This window comes from Rhinoderma darwinii, chromosome 4 (assembly GCF_050947455.1).
Source record: "Rhinoderma darwinii isolate aRhiDar2 chromosome 4, aRhiDar2.hap1, whole genome shotgun sequence".
Lineage (NCBI taxonomy): Eukaryota > Metazoa > Chordata > Amphibia > Anura > Rhinodermatidae > Rhinoderma > Rhinoderma darwinii.
In genome coordinates, this window is record NC_134690.1 from 20146420 (window position 1) to 20163667 (window position 17248).

Sequence of the window (17248 nt, forward strand, 5' to 3'; positions counted from 1 at the left end):
TGTACAACTGGTATAAGTTATACATCTTCTTGTATATAGTGATATGCAGCATGCTGGTATAACCTGGGTATCTTCTGAATATAATTATATATGTACAGCTGGTATAAGTTATACATCTTCTTGTATATAGTGATATGCAGCATGCTGGTATAACCTGGATATCTTCTGTATATAATTATATATGTACAGCTGGTATAAGGTATACATCTTCTTGTATATAGTGATATGGAGCATGCTGGTATAACCTGGATATCTTCTGTATATAATTATATATGTACAGCTGGTATAAGTTATACATCTTCTTGTATATAGTGATATGCAGCATGCTGGTATAACCTGGGTATCTCCTGTATATAATTATATATGTACAGCTGGTATAAGGTATACATCTTCTTGTATATAGTGATATGGAGCATGCTGGTATAACCTGGATATCTTCTGTATATAATTATATATGTACAGCTGGTATAAGTTAATCATCTTCTTGTATATATAGTGATATGGAGCATTCTGGTATAACCTGGGTATCTTCTGAATATAATTATATAATACAGGTGGTATTTTTATTTTTTTGCTGATAAAATTACAACTTTTAGCTTTAAATTCTAATCTTACCTGAAGAACAAAAAAACAAAAACCATACAGTATTAAAACATCGTCAGGTTGTTATCAGTAACTGTTTACCTGGATGACTGCCAGATGCTTTATACTGCATCTACTCCCTGTGATTTATTGATACTTTATGTTCTAAAATATAGGTCATAAACTCACATTAAATAATCTTTAACTTTCTGACTGTCCTGGTTTAACCCAGTTCTAACTCTCCATTTTGGTCTCTATCATTACAGCTGTGCTTTACAATCTATAGAGCGACGCTGCCAGTAAGCATAGACTATTGGGTCAAATCAGGTCAAGAAGAATATTTATAGTTTTAGGTCTTTTTCTTTACAAGAAACCTAAAACAGGTGCCAACAAGACATTCAGCCTTGGCCACGGTATTTATATACAGAGCTCGAGCAGTCAACTGTATCCTTACACCAGGTGAAGAATAGTCTACATACGACACTGCCGTGGAGACCGAGCAATGTCACATCTGGCAGAGGGGTCTAATAATAATAGGTAGTTGCCTAAACTTATTTGGGTTTAGTGTTAATGGAAATGTCTCATGTATTTATTTGTAGTGTCCGGAGAACGAGCCTTATATGTGACGCGGCACTCAATGTCCTGAGTACTGTGTCACATTCAATGTCTTGACGCTGCCCCGCATGAACGGCTGCCTGCAGTGAGAGCTTGAGGGGACCCATTGAGGAGAAGCAATGTGGAGCGGTGACGTGAGAGTACTTTTTTTAAAATTTTACTATAGGGATTGGAAAAGGGGGGTATTTGGATCAGGGGGCAAGTTACTGTGTCCGGGATGGGCCTCTACCTCGCTATGCCCCACAGAATACAAATCTATGCCAAGTAGGAGTCGCTATTCGAAAGGTAGGAGCTCCTATAATTATATTACATTTGTCGGGTCGGCCCCTTTTTGTAAGTCACACTCACTTTTTCCAAAAGTGTCTAGGGCGGCGTAAAATTGCCAAATGTCACAATTTTCCACAAATTGGGACTTTTGCGATTTTTCTAGGCCAGAAAACTGTCATAGAAAGGTTGATAAATCCCCCCCCCCCCCCCCATTGGCTTGTTCTTAGATGAAGGGCCTCAGCAGACAGTATCACACATGACATAATTAAATACAAGGCAATAGCAGACCGTATCACACATAAAAGGCTTAGATACAGCAGCTCAGAAGACAGTATCATACATGATAAGCCTTGATTAATGGCCCCAGCACACAGTATCACACATGATAGGCTTTGATACAGGGCCGCAGCAGACAGTTTCACACGTGACACAATTAGATACAAGACCCAGAAGACAGTATCTCACATGACAGGATTAGATACAAGGCCCATCAGACAGTATCACACATGAACCTCTATGATACAGGGCCCCAGTTGATATATACTTACCCTTCTCGATCCTAAGTCAGGTTCCCTTTGCCCCCGGGCACAACAATGGGTCCTTACGCCATGCAGAGTCAGGACATTATCTGAGACGTGCATTTAACGTCATGACGCTAATTGGCATCAGGACCACAGCTCTGCGCTCGGAGGTGTAGAGAACCCAACTAAGGAGCGGGAAGGCTAATTGTACACTACCGTTCAAAAGTTTGGGGTCACCCAGACAATTTTGTGTTTTCCATGAAATCACACACTTATATTTATCAAATGAGTTGCAAAAAGACATTGACAAGGTTAGAAATAATGATTTTTATTTCAAATAATAATTTTCTCCTTCAAACTTTGATTTCGTCTTGGAATGCTCCATTTGCAGCAATTACAGCATTGCAGACCTTTTGCATTGTAGCTGTTAATTTGCTGAGGTAATCGGGAGAAATTTCCTGGATTGTTGAATTTGTAAGTGAGATAGATCATGTACAATTATTTGGTAATATTTGGTAAGAATACCCTGCCACATAGACACATGCTAAGAAGTCTTTTGGACATAAGACTGGACAGTAATTGAAGGCTAACTGCAGCCAAAAACTATAAATTCAGTTTTTGTTCAGACGTTAAAGTATTGGCCCTTAAAGTATCTATCGCTTGAATTAGACAATTCTGGAGATTAACCATCGTCCTCTACTAGGCAAACCATGGATATCAGGGCCAGTTTCAGGGTTACGAGGGCCCTTGGGGCGATATGTATATTCTATTATATTATATATATATATATATATATATATATATATATACACAGTGAAGGAAATAAGTATTTGATCCCTTGCTGATTTTGTAAGTTTGCCCACTGTCAAAGACATGAACAGTCTAGAATTTTTAGGCTAGGTTAATTTAACCAGTGAGAGATAGATTATATTTAAAAAAAAAAACTGAATATCACATTGTCAAAATTATATATATTTATTTGCATTGTGCACAGAGAAATAAGTATTTGATCCCTTTGGCAAACAAGACTTAATACTTGGTGGCAAAATCCTTGTTGGCAAGCACAGCAGTCAGACGTTTTCTGTAGTTGATGATGAGGTTTGCACACATGTTAGATGGAATTTTGGCCCACTCCTCTTTGCAGATCATCTGTAAATCATTAAGATTTCGAGGCTGTCGCTTGGCAACTCGGATCTTCAGCTCCCTCCATAAGTTTTCGATCGGATTAAGGTCTGGAGACTGGCTAGGCCACTCCATGACCTTAATGTGCTTCTTTTTGAGCCACTCCTTTGTTGCCTTGGCTGTATGATTCGAGTCAATGTCGTGCTGGAAGACCCAGCCACGAGCCATTTTTAATGTCCCGGTGGAGGGAAGGAGGTTGTCACTCAGGATTTGACGGTACATGGCTCCATCCATTCTCCCATTGATGCGGTGAAGTAGTCCTGTGCCCTTAGCAGAGAAACACCCCCAAAACATAATGTTTCCACCTCCATGCTTGACAGTGGGGACCGTGTTCTTTGGGTCATAGGCAGCATTTCTCTTCCTCCAAACACGGCGAGTAGAGTTAATGCCAAAGAGCTCAATTTTAGTCTCATCTGAACACAGCACCTTCTCCCAATCACTCTCAGAATCATCCAGATGTTAATTTGCAAACTTCAGACGGGCCTGTACATGTGCCTTCTTGAGCAGGGGGACCTTGCGGGCACTGCAGGATTTTAATCCATTACGGCGTAATGTGTTACCAATGGTTTTCTTGGTGACTGTGGTCCCAGCTGCCTTGAGATCATTAACACGTTCCCCCCGTGTAGTTTTCGGCTGAACTCTCACCTTCCTCAGGATCAAGGATACCACACGAGGTGAGATTTTGCATGGAGCCCCAGATCGATGTCGATTGACAGTCATTTTGAATGTCTTCCATTTTCTTACTATTGCACCAACAGTTGTCTCCTTCTCACCCAGCGTCTTGCTTATGGTTTTGTAGCCCATTCCAGCCTTGTGCAGGTCTATGATCTTGTCCCTGACATCCTTAGGCGGGATTCACACGACAGGGTTTCTCGGCCGGGTGCCGGCCGTTCATAAATCGGCCGGCACCCGGCTGCATTAGGAATAATAGACCCCTAATGGGGCTATTCACACGACTGATTTTTTGACGGCCGGGAAAACCGGCCGTCAAAAAATAGGGCATGCTCTATTTTCGGCCGGGTGCCCGGCCGCCCGGCTCCCATAGAAGCCTATGGGGCCGGGTAATACCCGGCCATCACCGGAATGTGTCCCGAGTGATGGCTGGGTCTACCGTCGCTCGCACACTCTCTCTCCTCCTCCTCACAGTGCAGAGTGCATGTGAGGAGGAGGGTCTTTTATTGCTCGCTGTAGGAGTCGGAATCCCCAATCCCCGGCCGGGGATTGGGGATTCCGCTACAGGAGAAGTGCGTGACTACACTGTCCAGATATGGACACAGCGAAGTCACTCACTTCTGCAGCGGAATCCCCGACTCTATGGCCGGGGATGCCGCTACAGGAGAAGTGCGTGACTACACTGTCCATATATGGACTCAGCGAAGTCACGCACTTCTGCAGCGGAATCCCCGACTCTATGGCCGGGGATGCCGCTACAGGAGAAATGCGTGACTACACTGTCCATATATGGACACAGCGAAGTCACGCACTTCTGCAGCGGAATCCCCAACTCTATGGCCGAGGATGCCGCTACAGGAGAAGTGCATGACTACACTGTCCATATATGGACACAGCGAAGTCACGCACTTCTGCAGCGGAATCCCCGACTCTATGGCCGGGGATGCCGCTACAGGAGAAGTGCGTGACTACACTGTCCATATATGGACACAGCGAAGTCACAGCACTTCTGCAGCGGAATCCCCGACTCTATGGCCGGGGATGCCGCTACAGGAGATGTGCATGACTACACTGTCCATATATGGACACAGCAAAGTCACGTACTTCTGCAGCGGAATCACCGACTCTATGGCCGGGGATTCCGCTACAGGAGAAGTGAGTGACTACACTGTCCATATATGGACACAGTGACGTCACTCACTTCTGAAGCGGAATTCCCGACCTGTGGCAGGGAATTCCTCTTCAGGAGAAGTCAGTGACTACACTGTCCATATATGGACATTGAAGTCAGTGACTTCTCCTGGAAGGGGGGGGGGATGGGTGCAACCTACAGGGGGCTGTGTGGGATCACCTACAGGGGACTTGGTGGCATCACCTACAGGGGGCTGGGTGGCATCACCTACAGGGGGCTGGGTGGCATCACCTACAGGGGGCTGGGTGGCATCACCTACAGGGGGCTGGGTGGCATCACCTACAGGGGGCAGGGTGGCATCACCTACAGGGGGCAGGGTGGCATCACCTACAGGGGGCAGGGTGGCATCATCTACAGGGGGCAGGGTGGGTGGCATCACCTACAGGGGGCAGGGTGGAATCACCTACAGGGGGCAGGGTGGAATCACCTACAGGGGGCAGGGTGGAATCACCTACAGGGGGCAGGGTGGGTGGCATCACCTACAGGGGGCAGGGTGGGTGGCATCACCTACAGGGGGCAGGGTGGGTGGCATCACCTACAGGGAGCTGGTGGGTGGCATCACCTACAGGGGGCTGGTGGGTGGCATCACCTACAGGGGGCAGGGTGGCATCACCTACAGGGGGCAGGGTGGCATCACCTACAGGGGGCTGTGTGGCATCGCCTACAGGTGGCTGTGTGGCATCGCCTACAGGGGGCTTGGTGGCATCGCCTACAGGGGGCTTGGTGGCATCGCCTACAGGGGGCTTGGTGGCATTACCTGCAGGGGACTTGGTGACATTACCTGCAGGGGACTGGGTGGCATTACCTACAGGGGGCTGGGTGGCATCACCAACAGGGGGCTGGTTGGCATTACCTACCAGGGGGGCTGTGGCATTATCTACAAAGGGCTGTGTGTGGCAACAAATTTAAATGAAATTCATCCGATTTTAAAACGGACAGGGAAAAAAACGGATGCAAATCGGGTCCAAATCGGCCGGTAAAAATGGCAACTCGGCCCGGAACGGAATCGGAACGGATGCAAATCGGATGCAAACCGGCCGGGAAAATCGGCCAAAAACGGCCGATTTTCCCGGCCGACACTCGGACCCTGTCGTGTGAATGAGGCCTTAGAAAGCTCTTTGGTCTTGCCCATGTTGTAGAGGTTAGAGTCAGACTGATTAATTGAGTCTGTGGACAGGAGTCTTTTATACAGGTGACCATGTAAGACAGCTGTCTTTAATGCAGGCACCAAGTTGATTTGGAGCGTGTAACTGGTCTGGAGGAGGCTGAACTCTTAATGGTTGGTAGGGGATCAAATACTTATTTCTCTGTGCACAATGCAAATAAATATATATAATTTTGACAATGTGATTTTCTGTTTTTTTTTTTATATAATCTATCTCTCACTGGCAAAATTAACCTAGCCTAAAAACTCTAGACTGTTCATGTCTTTGACAGTGGGCAAACTTACAAAATCAGCAAGGGATCAAATACTTATTTCCTTCACTGTATATATATATATATATATATATGTATATATATATATGTATATATATATATATATATATATATATATATATATATATATATATATATAAACAAAGGGTCGGCGCAGCACTGTGGTTTATATACGCCAGATAGGGCCGGTGCTAGGCTTCAGAACAAGGAGTGACCTCTCCTTATACGATAAGGGATCAAAAAAGGAAAGCGAAGCAGCACTAAAAGTAAAGTGGGTTTATTCACCAAACATTCAGTACAACGTTTCACCTTCTCTATGAAGGCACTTTCAAGCCACTTTGAGTGCTGCTTTGCTTTCCTTTTTTGAAGCCATATATATATGTATATATATATATATATATATATATATATATATATATATATGTATATATATATGTATATATATATATATATATATATGTGTATATGTATATATATATATATATATATATATATATATACATATATACACATCCCACAGATGTTCGGGTTGGTGGTACCTGCCAAAGTAATATCCACAGGTATGACAGGACCAAAGTTTTCCCAGCAGAACATTACCCAGAGTATCACACGGCCTCCGCCGGCTTGTCTTCTTCCGATTGTGCATCCGGTTGCCATCTCTGAATGATGCACACGCACCCGGCCATCCACAGGATATAAAAGTAAACTTGATTCATCAGACCAGCCACCTTCTACCATTGCTCCATGCTCCAGTTCTGATTCTCACGTCACCATTGTAGACACTTTCGGGGGTTGACAGGGGTCAGCATGGTCACTCTGACCAGTCTTTGCAGTCCAAAACACTTCTGTGGGATCGGACCAGATGGGCTTAAGTTCACTCATCAATGACCCTGTCACCGGTTCACTGGTTCTCCTTCCTTGGAATAACACATCTTGAATGGAGCTAAACTGCACAGCCAATGGACAAGAGCGTTGTGGTCATGGAAAAAAATGTTTAAATCACAGTTACCCATAGCAACCAATAAAATTCCAGCTCTCATTTTCCAGCGTCCTTTCTCCACTTTTCCTTTCCACTATTCGTAATAAATCTCCCCTATTGTGTTTGTGGTATATATGTACGTATATCTCCTGCGGATATTATAGAAGTCGTTTTAGAAATAGTGCATATTATGGTGTCCTCCTTTCAAAGGGGTTCTGTAGCAGCTAAGATATGAATTATGGGCAGTCCCAGGAGAATATATATCTACCAAGTGGTGCCAATCAAAACTTCAACTCAACGCACAGAAAAAAAAAACTTAGAACTATAGGAATGTGGGAAGGCGTTCTGTTGCTGGCATCCCTAGTGATCAGCTGTGATCTGTTGGGCAGCCTAGCAGCAAGTGTTAAGTTTTCCTGCAGCGCCACCAGAGGAGAAATGATACATTAAACAATTCCAATTAAATCAGTAGACTGTCTGTTTTATTGTATGGACGTGCCGGGTCTTCCAGAGAAAGATTCTGGTTGTAGCGGTCTCTGCTCTGGCTAATTGAAGAGAGTCCTCAACTGATTCCCATCTAATAATTCAGATACCGCATGTATTGTATTTGAAAATGGGGTTTCTAAGACAGATAAATCATTTAATCTCTTCACCGACATTTGACATAGCTGTACGCCATGGCCGGGAAGGGGGCATATGGAGAGGGCTCATAGGCTGAGCCCGCGCCATCCTCAACAGGAGCTGGTTGTTATAACTGACACTTCATTGTAAGGGTATGTTCACACGCACTGTTTTCAGACGTAATTCGGGCGTTTTACGCCTTGAATTACGCCTGAAAAACGGCTCCATTACGCCTACAAACATCTGCCCATTGCTTTCAATGGGTTTTACGATGTTCTGTTCCCACGAGGTGTAATTTTACGCATCTCTGTCAAAAGACGGTGCGTAAAAAGATGTGCATGTGCATGTCGCTTCTTGGGATGTTTTTGGAGCCGTTTTTCATTGACTCCATTGAAAAACAGCTACAATAACGTCCGTGAAATATGCCGCGAAAAACGCGAATAGTTACAAAAACGTCTGAAAATCAGGAGCTGTTTTAGCCGGAAAACAGCTCTGTAATTTCAGACGTATTTTGCTCACTGCGTGTGAACATACCCTAACAGCCGCGATTGGAGATTACATAGACTAACAAAGGCATCTAAGCCGGAAAAAATGGGATCCTGCGTCACCCCATCGTGATCACTGGATGCCGTTGTCATACTAGTTGTCATGGCAGCCTGGGGGCTTAATAAAGATCCCCAGGTCTGCCATCTTTGTGCTCTAAGTAATTAATAGGCGTCAGTAAAAATACACCACGCTGCAAATTACTTTTTAGTAATGTACAAAAATAATAAAATATTAAAAGTAACTTTTTTTTCCCCATTTCCCCCTTAAAGGAATAAAAAAAAACGAAGAAAAAACCCCATAATTTGTATTTCTGCATCCATAAAAGTCAGATCTATGCTAATATAAGGTTATTTAATCCGCAGGGTGAATGCTGTAGAAAAAAAGAAACACAAGAATTGCTTGTTTTTTGGTGACCTTAGCGCCCCTACAAAAAATGTAACAAAAGGTGATCAAATAGTTATTTGTACCCAAAAATTGTTACCAATAAAAAAACACAGCTCACCCTGCAAAAAAAAACAAAAAAAAAACAAGCCCTCATACCGCTCCATCGATTGAAAAATCCATAAAATGATTGAGGGTATGTTCACACGAGGGCGTCCGTTACGGCTGAAATTACGGGGATGTTTCAGCCTGAAAACATCCCCGTAATTTCAGCCGTACCGGCATGTGCAGGCGCTTGAACGCCGCGTCCATTACGGGCGTAATTAGCGCTGCTATTCATTGGAGTCAATGAATAACGGCTCTAATTACGGCCAAAGAAGTGACAGGTCACTTCTTTGATGCGGGCGTCTATTTAAGCGCCGTCTTTTGACAGCGGCGCGTAAATATACGCCTCGTGTGAACAGACAAACGTCTGCCCATTGCTTTCAATGGGCAGATGTTTGTCAGCGCTATTGAGGCGCTATTTTCGGGCGTAATTCGGGGCAAAAACGCCCGATTTACGTCCGTAAATAGGCCGTGTGAACATACCCTGATGGTTCTAACAATATGATTACATAAAACTAAATCGTTATTTCTTTGTAAAAGTAGTAAAGCATAAGAAAAACTCTATAAATGTAGTATTGACCCGGAGAATAAAGTTAACATGTTATATTTACCGCAAGGTGAACGCAATAAAAATAAAATCCAAAAACCAATGGAAGAATTTCTGTTTTTTTTTTTTTATATTTCAACCCTCAAATAATTTTTTCAGCTTCCCAGTGCATTATATGGAACAATAAATGGCAGCATTAAAAACTCCTACTTGTCCTGCGACAAACAAGTTATGGCTTTTAGAAGGCGGGGAGGAAAAAGCGAAAATGAAATTAAAAAAAATAGCTGCGGCAAAAAGGGGTTAAAGCGTTAAACTGCAGCAAGATTAAACTAAGTAAATATAGTCTTATCTCTAAAGGCAATTACAGTAGGACTGTATACCTGGATTTGTGACAAGTATCAGAGTACTCTGAATTTCTTTGTATTATTGCTGGGGCTGGATCTTATCTATTTTTAGATGGTGTACTGATATGACTTCATTCACATTTACTTTATAATGTCACTTTATAATTTGTTTATTTTAAAACTCAAAACAAACGCAGCAGTGAGCAGTGTTAGGCTATGTTCACACGGAGTATTTTTTGGGGGAGGAATATCTGCCTCAAAATTCCGTTTGGAACTTTGAGGCAGATATTCCTCTCCCTGCACGCCGATTTTTCGCGGCAATTATCGCGCCGTTTTTCGCCCGCGGCCATTGAGCGCCGCGGGCATAAAACAGCGAGATATACGCTTTCTCCTGCCTCCCCTTGAAGTCAATGGGAGGTCAGAGGCGGAAGCGCCCGAAGATAGGGCATGTCGCTTCTTTTTCCCGCGAGGCAGTTTTACTGCTCGCGGGAAAAAGATGCCGACGCCTCCCATTGAAATCAATGGGAGGCGTTCTCGGGCCGTTTTTGCCGAGTTTTGCGACGTGGTTTCCGCGTCAAAAAACTCGGCAAAATACCCCGTGTGAACATAGCCTTAAATGATAAATTGTGTTCATATAGAAGCTGAATCATAACACAAAGACAAGTTTGTTGACTTTTTCAGGGGTTGAATACATTTACAACACATTATAAAAAGCAACGGTGCCTTGTAAAGGTATAACCCCCCCCCCCCCTTGGTGTTTTTCCTGTTGTGTTGCATTACAACTTCACATTCGATTTACTCAACACGTATACTATTAGAGTTGAGCTAATGAATTCGATACGAATCAAATTTGTTACAAATTTCCCAAAAGTTTTGGATTTTAGCAAATCCAAACTTTTGGGATTCACCCCGCATGAGTTGCTCAAATGACAGCCGTCAGTTTACAGATGAGATGAAGACAAGAAAATAGAGAGGGATCACATGACATCGGGCGGCAGGCCCAATTGGCTTCCCCTTAGTGCTGTGCAGGCAGCCCTTCTTCTAGCACGGTCAATCATGAGGGGTATAGGTGTGCGTCACTGATGACTGGATGACAGACATATGAGACATAAACACTATAAACAGCGCAATCGGGAAATGCTTCTGCTTTGTTGAGATACAGAGAGGAAAGAGAGGACATCAGACAGAGAGTGAGAGATCATAAAACACAGAATACAGATAGATAGTGGAGTATTGTCAGTGAGTGTGTTTCATAGTAAGGATGTAAAGGATCTGCCAGACACAGCTTGGGTACCCGCCCGGGATGTTCACGCTGGGGTATTGCTCAGGAGGTTCCATCTTCGGTTCCCCAATAAGCCAGGTCCACCTAGGAAGGGTCCAGTGGCCCCTCATAAAAGGGGGGGTACTTTAAAGGATCTGCCAGACACAGCTTGTGTGTCGACGCCCGTGGTTAATCAGTCTGCATCTGCTCCTATGTCTGATAGAGTGTATATCACTGGCAGGCACTGCATATATCCTGCCACATACCCTGTAAACCACTATGAATAAAACAAGACAAATCGGTATGTATAAGGCAAAATATGTATCTATCAAGAAATAAGAATGCCATGTAAAGATCACTGAAGGGGGAATACCACCATGATAAGTGGGTCCGCCATCAGGTGCACCTGGTGGCGGCTTCGGCGTATGCGCATGGCGTTCCAGCATTTGGGCAGCTGGGTCATCACACCGGCTCACTCGGTGAGGGTGGGGTAAGTGTGTCCTCAGGTGCACGCTATTGCACTTCTGATTATTTTCATCTGCTACCTTACATACAGACACTACATGTCCATATGCAAACTTACCCCTGAGGAAGCCACTTTGTGGCGATACGCGTGGGGCTTTCTATCCCTCTTTTAACCTTCATAGCTTGAGACACAGGACATGCTGATCTGATGCCTAACTGATGCAACATTTTTACACACTTTTTCAAGATTATATGCATTGCATGCCTGCTCTGGGGGTTTAGGTGAATGGAAGGAGGTAGCTATTTGCTAGCCACTTATCATGGTGGTATTCCCCATTCAGTGATCTTTACATGGCATTCTTTATGCTATTTTAAAAGTTTTTAACTTCAATGTAGTGTTTTGTTTTCAATAAACAGAGATTTTTTAGTATACCTATATGGCTATTTCTTGATAGATACATCTTTTGCCTTATACATACCCATTTGTCTTGTTTTATTCATATGTCTGATAGAGTGACTCGATCTGCTACCACTCAGGCTGGTAGGCTGAGGAGTGGGAGAACCTATCACAGCCTGGCCAGACGCTTCTAGCTCCCGCCCTCGATCTATGTATACCTTCATTTGCTTCTTGTCTTTGCCTGTGATTCTCTCTTGTTTCCTGGCTCTGCTGTTCCTGCTAGTACTATTGACCTCTGCTTCATATTGACCCTGGCTTTACTGACTACGCTCCTGCTCTGCATTTGGTACCTCGTACACTCCTGCTTTGACTCTGCTCGTTCACTACTCTTGTTGCTCACGGTGTTGCCGTGTGCAACTGCCCCATTTCCTGTAGCTTCTGTGTACCCTTGTCCGTTTGTCTGTCGTTCACTTATTGAGCGTAGGGACCGTCGCCCAGTTGTACGCCGTCGCCTAGGATGGGCCGTGCAAGTAGGCAGGGACTGAGTGGAGAGTAGATTAGGGCTCACCTGTCTGTCTCCCTACCCCGACATTACATAATCACAGGCCCATATACCTTTTCTATCCTGGTTCCTACACAACTATGGACCCCCTTGAGACCCTGGCTCAGCAAATGCAGGGTCTCACCCTACAGGTCCAAGCCCTGGCTCAGAGGTGCAACCAGCGTGATGCTAACCAGGTAGTGCCCTCCACCTCACCTCTTGAACCCCACCTCAAGTTGCCTGACCGGTTCTCAGGGGACTGGAAGACTTTTTTCTCCTTTCGGGAGAGTTGTAGGCTCTATTTCCATCTAAGGCCCCACTCCTCAGGTTCTGAGAGCCAGAGAATGGGCCTTCTCCTTGGCTCCTGATGCCCCTGAATTTTCCTCTGTTGACCTTTTTTTTCTGCTCTCGGGCTCATCTATGACGAGACTGACAAGACTGCCTTTGCAGAGAGTCAGCTGGTGACTTTACGTCAGGGTAAGAGACCCGTTGAGGAGTACTGCTCTGACTTTAGGAAGTGGTGCGTAGCTTCTCGGTGGAATTACCTTGCCCTGAGGTGCCAGTTTAGGTTGGGTCTGTCTCAGGGAATGACGACTTGAACGTTTTTGTGCCTTCTCCTCTGGCTCTCCCATGATGGCTCCCGAGGTTCCATTGCTTCGTTCTTCCACGGTAATCTCGGATGAAGCAATGCAACTTGGGGCCTCCGTGTCTCCCCAACAACGTAGAGGGCTCCGCAGGAAGAATGGTCTCTGCTTCTACTGTGGGGATGACAAGCATCAAGTGAACAACTTTCCTAGGCGTAATAATAAGCAGCCGGAAAACTTCTGCGCCTAAGTGACCATCTAGGAGGTCGCTTGGGCGCACAGGTATTTCCCGTAAATATGAAATCTAATAAGATCTTGCTTCCCTTTCGGGTCTCTTTTGAGGGTAGGTGTGCCAACGGCAGTGCCTTCGTGGATTCAGGGTCTTCTGCTAATATTATGTCTGTGGAATTTGATATGTCTCTTGCTATGCCATTGATTGATTTGCCTAAACCTGTCCCAGTAGTGGGTATCGACTCCACTCCACTTGCTAATGGTTATTTTACGCAGCATACTCCTGTTTTTGAACTCATTGTTGGCTCCATTCATTTGGAGCAGTGCTCTGTACTGGTGATGGAGGGATTATCGTCCGATTTGGTTTTAGGCCTTCCCTGGTTGCCGATCCATAATCACACGTTTAACTTGAATACTGGGGATCTTACTAAATGGGGTAATGAATGCATGACGTCCTGTTTTTCTGTTAATTTTATTTCTCTCCCTGAGGAGGTGAACACTCTACCTGAGTTTATTCAGGACTTCGCTGATGTTTTTTCTAAAAAGGCCTCCAAAGTGTTACCTCCTCATAGAGAATATAATGGCGCAATCGATTTGGTACCAGGAGCTAAGCTCCATAAGGGTAGGATTTTTAATCTCTCTTGTCCCGAACGTGAGGCCATGAGAGAATATATCCAGGAAAGCCTGGCCAAGGGTTACATTCGCCCCTCTACTTCTCCGGTTGGTGCTGGCTTCTTCTTCGTAGGGAAGAAGGATGGTGGTCTTAGGCCGTGCATCGATTACCGAAACTTGAGATGATCACTGTAAGGAACCAGTATCCCGTACCTTTTATTCCTGATCTCTTCAATCAGGTTCAGGGGGCCCAATGGTTCTCTAAGTTTGATCTTCGCGGGGCTTATAACCTTATCTGAATCAGAGAAGGGGATGAGTGGAAGACTGCGTTTAACACGCCCGAAGGTCATTTCGAATACCTCGTCATGCCCTTTGGGTTGTGTAATGCTCCCGCGGTCTTCCAGAATTTCATAAATGAGATTTTAAGAGACTACCTGGGGGTATTTCTTGTAGTGTACCTTGATGACATACTTGTGTTTTCCAAGGACTGGTCCTCCCACATTGAGTATGTCAGGAAGGTGCTCCAGGCCCTTCGGGAAAACAAACTCTTTGCTAAATCCGAAAAATGTGTGTTTGGGGTGCAGGAGATACCATTTTTAGGTTAAATCCTCACTCCTAAAAAATTCTGCATGGACCCTGCCAAGGTCCAGGCTGTGGCTGAATGGTCCAACCTGCCTCCCTGAAGGCGTTACAGTGCTTCTTGGGGTTTGCTAATTATTACAGGAGATTTATTGCTAACTTCTCGGTCATCGCTAAGCCTCTTACAGATCTTACTCGCAAATGTGCTGATCTCCTCCACTGGCCTCCGGAGGCGGTCCAGGCTTTTGAGATCCTTAAGAAGTGCTTTATCTCTGCCCCAGTGCTGATTCAGCCTAAACAAATGGAGCCATTCCTCGTGGAGGTTGACGCCTCCGAGGTGGGAGTGGGTGCTGTCTTGTCCCAGGGTACCAGGTTCCTCACCCATCTCCGACCCTGTGCCTACTTCTCCATGACCTGCCTAGGTAGAGTCGTGTGTTAACCTTAGACCATACTATCCCCCACCCCCATTTAGTAACGACACATGACACCGAGGTTGGATGTGAAATGGCCACAGCAGCCGTTTATTAATTTCACAGTTTTATAAAAACAATTTAAATCCGAAACATTCGGATAACTAGTTAGGAATCCACCCGAGAATTCCTCCTAATAATTCACATGACCCAACATGGGTCAGAATCATAAATAACAATTAAACGTTAACATTAACCCGAGCAGAGGAAGTCCTTGAAGCCCCTTCAGATGTTCCTTTCAAGAACACACCGAATTAGCCATCTGCAAACCACTAATTACCTCCAGCCGTAAACCAGCTCGGAAGCACCGTTCACCTCTGCAGATGGCTCCAACCACTAGAAGTCCACTTCAAGGGGATAACACCCGATGAAGCCCTCAAGTGATATACCGACCACTAGAAGTCCACTTCAAAGGGATAACACCCGATGAAGCCTTCAAGTGACATACCTTCTACCAGAAGACCACTTCAAAGGGATAACACCCGATGAAGTCTTCAACCATGTACCTTTTTTGGGGGACGCATACCCCCGATGCGACCCCCCCACCATTTTGTACTGACTGGCCTCAAGGACTCCCCCCGCCAGCTGCCATGACAACAGAACCTACTCCGGAAAAAAGAAAAACATGTTAAATAAGCACACAAAATAACACACAACGCTCATAGACGGACGTACATAAGACCTAAGGAGTAACAAAACAAGGGTGGGAGGGTGGGAGCTTTGCTTAGTGTGTGTTACTCCTCCCGCTGCTTCCGGCTCAATGCCGAGAAACAGCGGGAAGCGCAGTAACGGCCCCCCCGTCCCCCTTAACTCCTCCCCGTCCCTCCTTCAGCTCCTTCAACTTTCCCTCACCTCATAACATTAACCCTTTCCCTACCAGGACGGTCATGTCGGCTTCCCTTAAGCCTGCAGCTGCGTCCAGCCTCTTCTTGACCTGCCTAGGTAGAGTCGTGTGTTAACCTTAGACCATACTATCCCCCACCCCCATTTAGTAACGACACATGACACCGAGGTTGGATGTGAAATGGCCACAGCAGCCGTTTATTAATTTCACAGTTTTATAAAAACAATTTAAATCCGAAACATTCGGATAACTAGTTAGGAATCCACCCGAGAATTCCTCCTAATAATTCACATGACCCAACATGGGTCAGAATCATAAATAACAATTAAACGTTAACATTAACCCGAGCAGAGGAAGTCCTTGAAGCCCCTTCAGATGTTCCTTTCAAGAACACACCGAATTAGCCATCTGCAAACCACTAATTACCTCCAGCCGTAAACCAGCTCGGAAGCACCGTTCACCTCTGCAGATGGCTCCAACCACTAGAAGTCCACTTCAAGGGGATAACACCCGATGAAGCCCTCAAGTGATATACCGACCACTAGAAGTCCACTTCAAAGGGATAACACCCGATGAAGCCTTCAAGTGACATACCTTCTACCAGAAGACCACTTCAAAGGGATAACACCCGATGAAGTCTTCAACCATGTACCTTTTTTGGGGGACGCATACCCCCGATGCGACCCCCCCACCATTTTGTACTGACTGGCCTCAAGGACTCCCCCCGCCAGCTGCCATGACAACAGAACCTACTCCGGAAAAAAGAAAAACATGTTAAATAAGCACACAAAATAACACACAACGCTCATAGACGGACGTACATAAGACCTAAGGAGTAACAAAACAAGGGTGGGAGGGTGGGAGCTTTGCTTAGTGTGTGTTACTCCTCCCGCTGCTTCCGGCTCAATGCCGAGAAACAGCGGGAAGCGCAGTAACGGCCCCCCCGTCCCCCTTAACTCCTCCCCGTCCCTCCTTCAGCTCCTTCAACTTTCCCTCACCTCATAACATTAACCCTTTCCCTACCAGGACGGTCATGTCGGCTTCCCTTAAGCCTGCAGCTGCGTCCAGCCTCTTCTTGACCTGCCTAGGTAGAGTCGTGTGTTAACCTTAGACCATACTATCCCCCACCCCCATTTAGTAACGACACATGACACCGAGGTTGGATGTGAAATGGCCACAGCAGCCGTTTATTAATTTCACAGTTTTATAAAAACAATTTAAATCCGAAACATTCGGATAACTAGTTAGGAATCCACCCGAGAATTCCTCCTAATAA

General features: G+C 45.2%; 1 protein-coding gene across 2 annotated transcripts in view; it reads left to right on the forward strand.

Annotated features, from left to right (window-relative positions):
* The first annotated feature begins 950 nt into the window (after positions 1-950).
* The window catches only part of LOC142760626 (interleukin-17F-like), a 56076-nt gene continuing 39778 nt past the window's right edge, over positions 951-17248 (forward strand). Inside the window, exon 1 of one of the 2 annotated variants that reach the window (XM_075863815.1) lies at positions 951-1026. The gene's annotated coding sequence lies outside the window, so the exon portion shown is untranslated. Of the gene's footprint in view, positions 1120-17248 lie in introns of both variants that reach the window. The other variant, XM_075863816.1, reaches the window with a different exon arrangement.